This window comes from Phalacrocorax carbo, unplaced genomic scaffold (genome assembly GCF_963921805.1).
Source record: "Phalacrocorax carbo unplaced genomic scaffold, bPhaCar2.1 SCAFFOLD_76, whole genome shotgun sequence".
Classification (NCBI taxonomy): domain Eukaryota; kingdom Metazoa; phylum Chordata; class Aves; order Suliformes; family Phalacrocoracidae; genus Phalacrocorax; species Phalacrocorax carbo.
In genome coordinates this window covers 436439-447280 of record NW_026990414.1, presented here as the reverse complement: position 1 = coordinate 447280, position 10842 = coordinate 436439, and the positions used below count along the sequence as shown (strand labels likewise).

The 10842-nt window shown below is 51.0% G+C and overlaps 1 long non-coding RNA gene across 1 annotated transcript; it reads right to left on the bottom strand.

Moving 5' to 3' along the window:
* Positions 1-3311: 3311 nt before the first annotated feature.
* LOC135311184 (uncharacterized) lies at positions 3312-3631 on the bottom strand. The gene is made up of 3 exons (XR_010370992.1): positions 3566-3631; positions 3422-3477; positions 3312-3336 (listed from the first exon to the last, which is right to left on the bottom strand). It is a non-coding gene; the product is annotated as an uncharacterized LOC135311184 (long non-coding RNA).
* Positions 3632-10842: the final 7211 nt, after the last annotated feature.

Below are 10842 nucleotides of genomic sequence, written 5' to 3'. Positions count from 1 at the left end.
GCAGCTCCAAGCCAAGACACCACAACCACAGGCGAACTCTACACAGAACGCCAACAACAACACGCCTCAAAAAACAAGCCAAGTTGGTCGGCGAGAGCGACGACGCACAGACAGAAAACCTCCATCCGGGAAGAGCACGCGCAGAACCCTAGCGTGCTCCTAGCACCACGCCAGAAAACGACGAGACCTTCGTGGGCGGGGACAAGCGCTTCCTCTCAAAACTGACAAGATGGATGCACAAGCAGCCCGCCTTCAAGACCTCAGCCCCTGAAGATGCAAGGAAGAAGCGCCACTCCCTAAAAGCGACAGCTAGCGAGCAGAGCCGCTCACGCGGCCGGGAACGGCGCGGCACAAGACCACCGGCCACAACCACCCGAGACGCCAAAACGATCCACGCTGGAAGCTTGCGACGCCAAAAGAGAAGCGCCCGATGGGCGCCGAGCCCACAACTAGGGCCTCGCCGGGCCCTACTAACGCTGCCGAGGCACCTGCCTCGATCCTACGGAAGAACGAACAACCGAGACCCGAGGAAGGTCAAACACACCCAACACCAAACACACAGATGCACTACGCAACAACATGCACAGCCTGGAACCGCCCTGCCCAGGGCACACGTTCCTGTCATATTTCAGAGGAACCCGCTCCATTCCCCTGCTCAAAGGGGACCGCTTCCTAGACAACCCTCTCCCCTACGCTCTCTTTAAAACTCCTTCCTGCCACAGCCAACCGTGCCCCCCTCGCTCCCCCAACCCCTTCCCCAGCACCGTTGCCTCAACTTAGCTTTCAAGGGGCCGAGAGTCTCCCTCTTCCCTTCCTTCTGAAGGACAAGCACACGTCACTCCTCCAGTCACCAGCTGCCTCTTCGTCATCTGAAAAACAAAAACTATCACAAGCCCCACACAACAGCCCTGTCAGTCAGCATCCCGTCGCTCTACAAAGACCTAGGCCGCTGCATCCGTCTACCTCAGATGCGCCCAGCTGCTCTGCTCACTTGCTCTGTGGCCGTGCCCAACTCACACTGTTGTCCTCCCTTGTGGCCCCTAGGGATACCAGGAGACCATGTTACCACTGCCCTTCCAAAGGAAGTTCTCCCCAGCCCCACGCCCCTCCTCCCTGCAACCCAGCTCACCTCAAACGCGCATCCAGTCCCAAGGGCAGCCGCACACCATCTAAAAAACCAAACAGAAATGCTTCAACCCGCTTGCCGCACAACACCTTGGTACGGAACCACCGCCTTGACCACAATCGCCTCACCTTCTCGGACCCCTCGTCGCCATGCGTCGTCTCCCCTCTGAAGGCTGATTGCGGCACCTGCAAAAATCCAAGCAGAAAGGCACCTGCTGAGAGGCTGCAGAACTGACAAGCTACCCACACCAATCCCCGTTTAAGACTCGCACCTTTTCCTCACCAGCTCACCTACCTGGACGCCATCAGATCCAACTGCCATGTTCAAGCTCGACCACCACCTGCAAGACCCAAACAGGGGTTATTCATGACTCTAACTGCAAAGCCCCAAAGAGACACATCGCTACTTCAGCGCACCTAACATTGCCCACCCCGTGCAGTTCCCCTCCGGTGCCCGGATCCCGCTTGGCCCACCACATGCACCCTCAAATATTAATGCCATATTGCACTCACAGAGCCATCAGTCACCACTTCCTTCTACATACACCACGCACCAACTCACCTGCTTACAGCGCTATCCTCGGCCCTCCTCCGTCGCCCTGCACGACTCCTCCCTCGGCATCTGCAAAAATATCAAACAAGTCCCCTCAATGAACAGCAATAGCTTAGCCATTCCACAGGCCTTGTTCCCAGGTAGCAAGCCCATCGAGAGCCCAGCTAGGCCTGCTCTGCCATCTAAACACCGTAAAACAAGCATTACGCCCGACCCACATCCAAGCCGGAATGCCCCTGAGATGCTCTCTGCTCCGCTGAAGCAGGAGCTCCCTCTCCCAGACAGCTACCATCATCCCCTGGGAGGCCACAAAACACCATGGGAATTCTTCTTCTCACCCACTGACAACGGCCGCTCGATCTAAGAGGGCCACACATCTTTTCCCCCAAAGAAGCAAGGCACTTTGACACATGAGCGATGAGAGGCTGTGGCTTCTGTGCCGCCTCGCCCTGACTCTACACCCCCAGGCAGGGCAGCTCCAAGCCAAGACACCACAACCACAGGCGAACCCTACACAGAACGCCAACAACAACACGCCTCAAAAAACAAGCCAAGTTGGTCGGCGAGAGCGACGACGCACAGACAGAAAACCTCCATCCGGGAAGAGCACGCGCAGAACCCTAGCGTGCTCCTAGCACCACGCCAGAAAACGACGAGACCTTCGTGGGCGGGGACAAGCGCTTCCTCTCAAAACTGACAAGATGGATGCACAAGCAGCCCGCCTTCAAGACCTCAGCCCCTGAAGATGCAAGGAAGAAGCGCCACTCCCTAAAAGCGACAGCTAGCGAGCAGAGCCGCTCACGCGGCCGGGAACGGCGCGGCACAAGACCACCGGCCAGAACCACCCGAGACGCCAAAACGATCCACGCTGGAAGCTTGCGACGCCAAAAGAGAAGCGCCCGATGGGCGCCGTGCCCACAACTAGGGCCTCGCCGGGCCCTACTAACGCTGCCGAGGCACCTGCCTCGATCCTACGGAAGAACGAACAACCGAGACCCGAGGAAGGTCAAACACACCCAACACCAAACACACAGACGCACTACGCAACAACATGCACAGCCTGGAACCGCCCTGCCCAGGGCACACGTTCCTGTCATATTTCAGAGGAACCCGCTCCATTCCCCTGCTCAAAGGGGACCGCTTCCTAGACAACCCTCTCCCCTACGCTCTCTTTAAAACCCCTTCCTGCCACAGCCAACCGTGCCCCCCTCGCTCCCCCAACCCCTTCCCCAGCACCGTTGCCTCAACTTAGCTTTCAAGGGGCCGAGAGTCTCCCTCTTCCCTTCCTTCTGAAGGACAAGCACACATCACTCCTCCAGTCACCAGCTGCCTCTTCGTCATCTGAAAAACAAAAACTATCACAAGCCCCACACAACAGCCCTGTCAGTCAGCATCCCATCGCTCTACAAAGACCTAGGCCGCTGCATCCGCCTACCTCAGATGCGCCCAGCTGCTCCGCTCACCCGGCTGCTCCGTGCCCATTCCGGACGAGGATGAACGCCACCCCCTGCAGCCCCTAGAGATACCACAGGATACACAAAGTTACCATCGCTCTGCCAAAAAAGGAAGAACGAACCACACCAGCCCCACGCCCCTCCCCTCTGCGACCCAGCTCACCTCAAACGCGCATGCAGGCCCAAAGGCAGCCGGCGCACAACCTGCAACGCCAAAGACAAACGCTTCAATTGGGTGGCCGTACGACACCTTGCTCTGAGACAACAGCCTGGCCTTCAAGCCCCTCACCTCTCGGACCTCTCGTCGCCATGCGGCGTCTCCCCTCCGAAGCCTGCGTGCGGCACCTGCAGGAACCCAAGCAAAAAAAGGACCCGCTCAGGTGCTGCGGGAGTCTCAGGATACCCGCACCAACCCCCCATCTCAGACACGCACCTTTTCCTCGACAGCTCACCTGCCTGGCCTCCATCAGATACGGTCGCCACCTTGAGGCTCGCCCACCACCTGCAAGAGCCAAACGCATGTTGTTCACAACCACCTGCAACGCGACCCCTCAGGACGAATCGCTACGCTTCAGCCCACCCGTCACCGCTCGCCCTGTGCGATTCCCCTCCTGTGCCCGGATCCCGCTCGGCTCCTCGCACGCGCCCAAAGAAAAACACCATAATGGGCTCATAGAGCCAACAGCCGCATCTTCCCTCTAGATACATCGCACACCAACTCACCTGCTGACAGCGCCGTCCTCCATCACCCTGCACGACTCCTCCCTCGGCACCTGCCAAACCGATGTCAAACAAGTCACCTGCATGCACGGCGACAGCTGAAACACGACACAGGTCTCAATCGCATGCAGGAACACCCCTCGAGAGCCCAACTAGGGCGGCTCTTAAACATGAGCACAATACATCAAACATTAAGCCCAGCACACAGACAAGCCAGAACACCCTTGACATGCTACCTGCTCGGCTAAGACTCTAGCTCCCTCCCACAGACACCTACGGTTGTTCCCTGGGGGCCCACAAAACCCAACAGGAATTACTTCCCTCACCCACCGACAACAGCCAGTTGATCCGAGACGGCTGCAAAACTCCTTCCCCTCCTCCCCCACCCCCGCAAAGCCTGGGCGCATCCCTAGATGCCAGCACCACCCACCTCGCCCTGACTCTACATCCCCGGGCGGGGCGGCTCCAAGACAAACGCAGAACAACGCTACGCAGAACGCTACAAGCAACGGACCCCGAAGGATGAGAGGCAGCTCTCGGAGAGAACGGCGACACCCAGACGGAAACCCCCGTCCGGCAAGACCGCCTGCGGGACCCCGACGGTGACGTCGGCAGGCCCTACGGCAACACCAGAGAACGCCAACAGCTTCGCGGACCGTGACAAGAGCTTCCTCTCACAACCGAGACGACAGACGCGCACGCAGCCCAGCTTCAAGACCTAACCGCCTAAGGACGCGAGGAAGAAATGCCAGTCCTCAAAAAACTCACAGCGACAGAGCGGCGCCGCTCACGCGGCCGGGAACGACGCCGCCCAAGACGACCGTCCGAGACGCCAAAACGATCCACGCCTGAAGCTTGCGACGCCAAAAGAGAAGCGCCCGATGGGCGCCGAGCCCACGACTAGGGCCTCGCCGGGCCCTAGTAACGCTGCCGAGGCACCTGTCTGGCTCCTAAAGAACAAAGAGAACAACCGAGACCCGAGGAAGGTCGGAGACACCCAACACAAAACACACACGCTGCACAGTAACACACACAGCCTGGAGCCGCCCTGCCCGGCACACGCTCCCGTCACATTGAAGAGGAACCTGCTCCTTTTCCCTGCTCCCAAAGGGGACCGCTTCCCGGACAGCCCGCTCCGCTGCGCCATCTTTAAAACCCCTCCCTCCCGCAACCCCTTCCCCAGCACCGTTGCCTCAACTTAGCTTTCAAGGGGCCGAGAGTCTCGGTCTGCCCATCCTTCAGATACGGCTCACCCACCACCTGCAAGAGCCAAACGCATGTTGCTCACAACCACCTGCAACGCGACCCCTCGGGACGAATCGCTACGCTTCAGCCCACCCGTCACCGCTCACCGTAGCCTTCGCTGAGGTCTCATCACCACACTGTGTCTCTCCCACAAAGCCTACATGGAGCATGTGCAAGAACTTAAGGAAGAAGATACATGCTACGGTATTACCCACAACAGCAACCTACCCACGCCGAATCCCGTTCTCACACATCTTTTCTTTGACAGCTTGCCTGCCCAGCCTCTGTCAGTTCCAGCTGCCACTTTGAGGCTCACCCATCACCTGTAACACACAAGTAACACAGGTCACTTTTACCTTCGCTATCAACACAACACCTCAGAAAGAACCGCTACTTCAGCACACCAATCACCTCTCACCTTGATCCACTCCCCTCCCGTGTCCAGCTCACACTTGGCTCGTTCCTACCGCCTTCTAACCCCCCAAAACACACTGCAGACTCATTCAGCCGTCAGTCACATCTTCCTTCTATATACCACACACCGGCCTACCTTCTTACAGCATTTCCCCGGCTTTCCTCTGTCACCCTGAACAACTCCTCCGCCGCCTCTGGAAAAAAAGGACATGGTGGAAGTCACCTGGATGCACAGCAATAGCTTAACCGATCCATAGGTTTTGCTCCCACGTAGGAATACCATGTAGAGCCCAACTACCACCTGCCGTTAAAAGACATACGGTAACTCAAGCATTACACCCTATACACGTACAAACCTGAAGACCGTTAGGATGTACTCTCAGCTAGCACTCTAGCTGCCAGCTACATTCATCCCCTTAACATCTACAAAATACTACTAATGTTACTGACCTTTCCCATTGCTTTTGGCTCTCGGCTCTGCACAAGGCTACGCAGGGTTTTACAGAAGTCTATGGATATTAACTATCCACTTGTATCGCTCTTCTTTTCCTAAAGAAACAGCATATATAAATTCCCATACGTAAAAGCATACGGAACACTCACCCTAACCCCTACCGCATCTTATCAATACCCTTAACAGTTAATGTTGACACCTTCCAGATTACACAAGAGAGTTAATGAAAATAATTTTAAGATTCAATAAAGTTGAGAATTCCAATAATAAAAAGAAACATACTTAAAACTAAAAAGAAAAAAATAACAGAACAGCATACTATCAAGCCATCTTACCACACCTGAACCTCCAATGCAGTATTAGATAAGGAAAAACATATAAGTTTAGACACAAATGATCTTTCAAATTTAAATGCCACCAACCCTTATCGAGTTCTAAAAGCCTTACCTCCCACAAACATCTGCATTTCTTTAAATATCAAAACACACCTATCCAAAAGATTTAAACAGCTCAAAACTTACAATTAAGTGCACGAACACTAAAGCACCCACACTGGAGAAACCCAGGAGGAAAGTGAGCTCCCTCACCAGAGGCTGTGGCTCATATACCCCGGGCCCTGCCCACCACCCTTCCCACAATCACCTGGGAAAGGGGAGGGGTGAACCACCACAGGGTATAAAGGCAGCTGAAGGAACAGCAGGGAGTTTTCTCAAGTACTTTATGTTTACAGCATGGAAGAAAACTAAAAGAGTGGTTCTTACTGCAATTATACTACCGTTTGTTTTTCTTCACCTACGTGTATTGCAGCAGCAACGTAGCCAGGTAAGAAATTACATTTCATTTTCTTGGGATGCATACAGGGAAAAACCATGTCTTACTAATTTATAGAGAGGACCAGCTCCTGGATTATAACAACACTATTATGACCGTTAGTTGCATGTTTTACTTTTCTGTAAAACAGAAGAGTTATACAGTTATGGTTCACTTCTAGCAAAACCACACATACTATCTACATACTAGCAGAGCTATAGTCTAGCTATGACTGAATGGCAAAGTGAATTAAATCTCTGGTTCAAACAAAATTATTTTGTATAAATCACTGATAATTCAGAGTAATTTTGACACTCTCTGACTGATTTCCTTAAGAGATTGATAGCAGTCTCAAAGGACAAAAATTACGAAAGGGAAACACAGGAATGGTATCAAAAGTTATATGAAGAGTCCTAATGAGCATATAAGCAGCTAAATAAAGAATAAATGGGGAAGTGCAATAAAAACTCATTGAGACGTGTGTTGCTAAAAATAGATCCACGCTATTGATTCTCCGAGAACCTCGAGAGAAGATCAGAGCCACCCGTAGACATTTTTGGGGTACCAGATACCAAAGAGAAACATACAATAAGACAGAAAACAAATTAATTACTGCAGAGTACAAAGATGGCTTTAGGAAAGGTTCTGGCAGAACAAGAGGCGTTGTCACAGGGATAGAAATAGTTTCTAATGGACCAGAGAAACTAAAGCAGTGGTGAGAATGCAGGAAGCTCAAAAGGGAATTCACCAAACTAACAGATATTCTCGGGGGAGCCGGAACAGGGGGGCGGCAAAGAATTGAGAAAACAAAATGGGGATCGGGGTAACAGATACCGACTCAGGAATAGAGCTGGAGGGTAAAGAGGGGTGCAGAGTGCCCTTCTGAGCTAGAACAGAGTCCTGGGCTATAGGGGATGTCTCACGGGAACTCAGCAAACGGAGCAGAGGAGTGCCGAGGGAGCCCGAGACACCAAAGAACCCTTGGAGCGGGAGCCTGAGGGAAGTCTAGGAAAGGACCGTGACTAGGATAGAAGATGTCCTGAGGAAGGCAGAGAGACAGAAAAATATTTGGGGATGTGACAATTACATCCAGAGGGCATCTGAGCTCAGTAAACGCAACGTGAGAAAGCCAGGGAACAAATGGAGGCACAAACGGGAAGAAGAAAGGACAGAATGACTGCTGTGCGCAGCATATACAGACTCGGGAAATCTTCAGATGGTGAGAGAGGGGTGCGAGTGCCGCGGCAAAGCTAAAAGTGCGCAGAATGCGACCTCAAAGGGGCCGGTAGGTGTGGCGGCACCCTGAGGGGTCCCGGATGAGGCGCAGAGACAAAAGAATGCTCTGGGAAATGAGGATACGGTCTGGAGGGGTGTGACCAAATTACAGATCTCCTCAGGAGCCGGGGACCGGCTGGAGGTACCGTAGTCAGCAGACGGTATGCTAAGAGTGCTCCGAGGCACAAGCAAACCCGAAGACTGGGTTCAGAGATAACAAGGGAAGACCAAAGTCCGCTACTGAGCTAAAACAGGGTTGTGGGACGCAAAGGGGCTCTCTGGACGCACGGCGACTGGGAGCGGAGGGGTCACGAAAGGCTCGCGGGGTAAGAGATTGAAAAGGAGAGTAAATGCTACCAAAATACTGTGGAGCACAGGGAAGGTCTCGGGAGGCATCCTAGATGGCATAGAAAAGAAAAAGATTGCTCTTTTTTGGGAACAGATGTCTCGGGAGAGGTGCGATTGTGACAACAATGTGCCGCTGGGGAACGTCTAAGACGGTGAGGTAAAAGGACGATGAGGTAAAAGAAGAAATTTAAAAAGCTGTGACACTAACAAAAGACAAGAAATGATTCAAGTGCTAATACAGCCAATGGATAACATGAGGCAGAAAGGTTAAAAACTGATAGTAAAGAAATAGGGAAAAACATAAATACCCAAGGGCAATTGAATTGGAGATGTAGAAAAAAAAAAATTAAACACTGAGGGATGTTAAAAAAACAAAGAGAAAAATGAAAAGACAGAGACAGCAAACTGAAACGGGAGCGAAAAGAAAGTTAAAATGCAGCGGTACTAATGAAAGATAAGAAATAATTCTGAGAAACAGCAAAGGGAATAACAGTAGACAGAACACTTAGGAAGCAAGACATTAGGAATGGGAAGGGCAAAAATAAACAGGGACCGCAATCTAAAAGAGAAAGCAAATTTTTAAATCTGTGACACTAAGGGAAGAGAAGAAGTAATTTTAAAATAAGACAGCAAAGGGGGTTAAAATTGGCATAGAAAAGGTTTAAAAAGCAAGGGGGATTATGGAAATAAAGATAAAATTTAACCCATAGGGACAGCAAACAGAGATGGATAAAGAAAACTGGTAAAGTGATGGTGTTAAGGGAAGACATATACTTTAAAGAAAACAGAGCAAAATAAGCACAGGACACTGGCTAAAGGAAGAAATCTGAAAAATGACGGGGATTAGGGAAACCGAGAGCAAACTATTAATAATAGGGATGAAAAATAGAAAAATATTATAAAAGCAAAGGTACTGCTACTAAAGACAAGAAATAACTCTAAAACATAAAGACACCAGATAAAATTATACAAAATTTTAGAGGCAAATACAATTCAAGAAATGAGGCAAAAGATTTAAAAATAGCAAAGGTCAAGTAAAATGGAAATGTAGAAAGTGGAAAAAGCAAGGTCATTAGTGAAAGAGAAGAAATAATTTTTTAAAACTTCCAAAGGAATGAGAGTTAACTTACAAATAACATTTAAAAAGGAAGGGCTTATAGGGAAATAAAAGAAAAAAATTAAAACAGAGACGGTAACCTAGAAGAGAGGTAGAAAGAAAATGGAAAAAGCGAGGGCGCTAGAGAGAGACGAGAAATAATTTTGCAAAGACAGCAAAGGGAACGGAGGTTGCTGTAGAAAGAATGCTTAGCAAGCAGTGAGTATTAGGAAATAAAGACAATCTTATGAAATAGGGACAGCGACCCCAAAAAAGACATGAAAAGGAAATGTAAAAAGCGAGAGCGCTATGAAAAAGAAAAATAATTGAGAAGTAACACCAGCGAAAGAGACAAAAGGAGAAAACTTTAAAAGCCAAGGGATTAAGAGACAATAATAACTAAAAAATAGTAACAGAATTAAAACACAGACATAAAATTTAAAAAGTGATGGTGCTAAGGAAAATGCTGAAAATGAACAAGTGACCACAGCAAAGGTGATAATAGTACACAAAGAGAACACGATAAAAGCAAGGGTGGTTACGGTACCAATGGAAAAAAATTAAAAGGGATTGAATAAGGAGTTCCGCTATCTCAAAGGGGGAAAAGCATTCTTCCTTGGGAATTTGCAGGGCTCGGGGAGGCGGCTTTAAGGGAGACTTGGAGGGGAAGGGATATAGCCAGGCTCGCTAAAGAAGAGCCTAGGGGCGGCGTGCCGAGCTCGAGGGTGAAATCGATATCCCAGCTTGAGCGTGTCTATCCTGGTGCACGCAGCACGGATGCCGTAAGCCGGGAGATAGAAGCTGTTGTGCAGCGGGATAGCTTTGGTTTTCTTGCCGTCGCAGACATCGCAGAATCATAGAACATTCTGGGTCAGAAGGGACCCACGAGGATTAGAGTCCAACTCCTTTCCCTGCACAGGACAACCCAAAATTCACCCCACGCCTCCAATGGTGTTGCCCTAGTGCTGCTTGATTATTGTCAGGCTTGGCGTTGTGCCTGCTTCCCTGGGGAGCCTGTTCCATGTTCTGTGGCCCTCTGAGTGAAAAACCTTTTCCTAATACCCACCCTAAACCTCCCCTGGCCCATCCTCCTGCCGTTCCCTCAGGTCCTATTGTTGGTCACCGGAGAAAAATGATTGGCACCCCCTCCACCCCTTGTGAGGAAGCTGCAGAGGGGAGATGAGGTCTCCCTGTCTCTAGGCTTAATAAACCAAGTGACTTTAGCTGCTCCTAGTACGGTTTCTCACCACATGCGGTGGGATGCCTCGTATGATTCCAGTGCTGTGACGGATGGCTCTAATCTCTTACGAAAGGTTAGGCAAGGAAGGAGATGTGGTGGGGTGGCTCT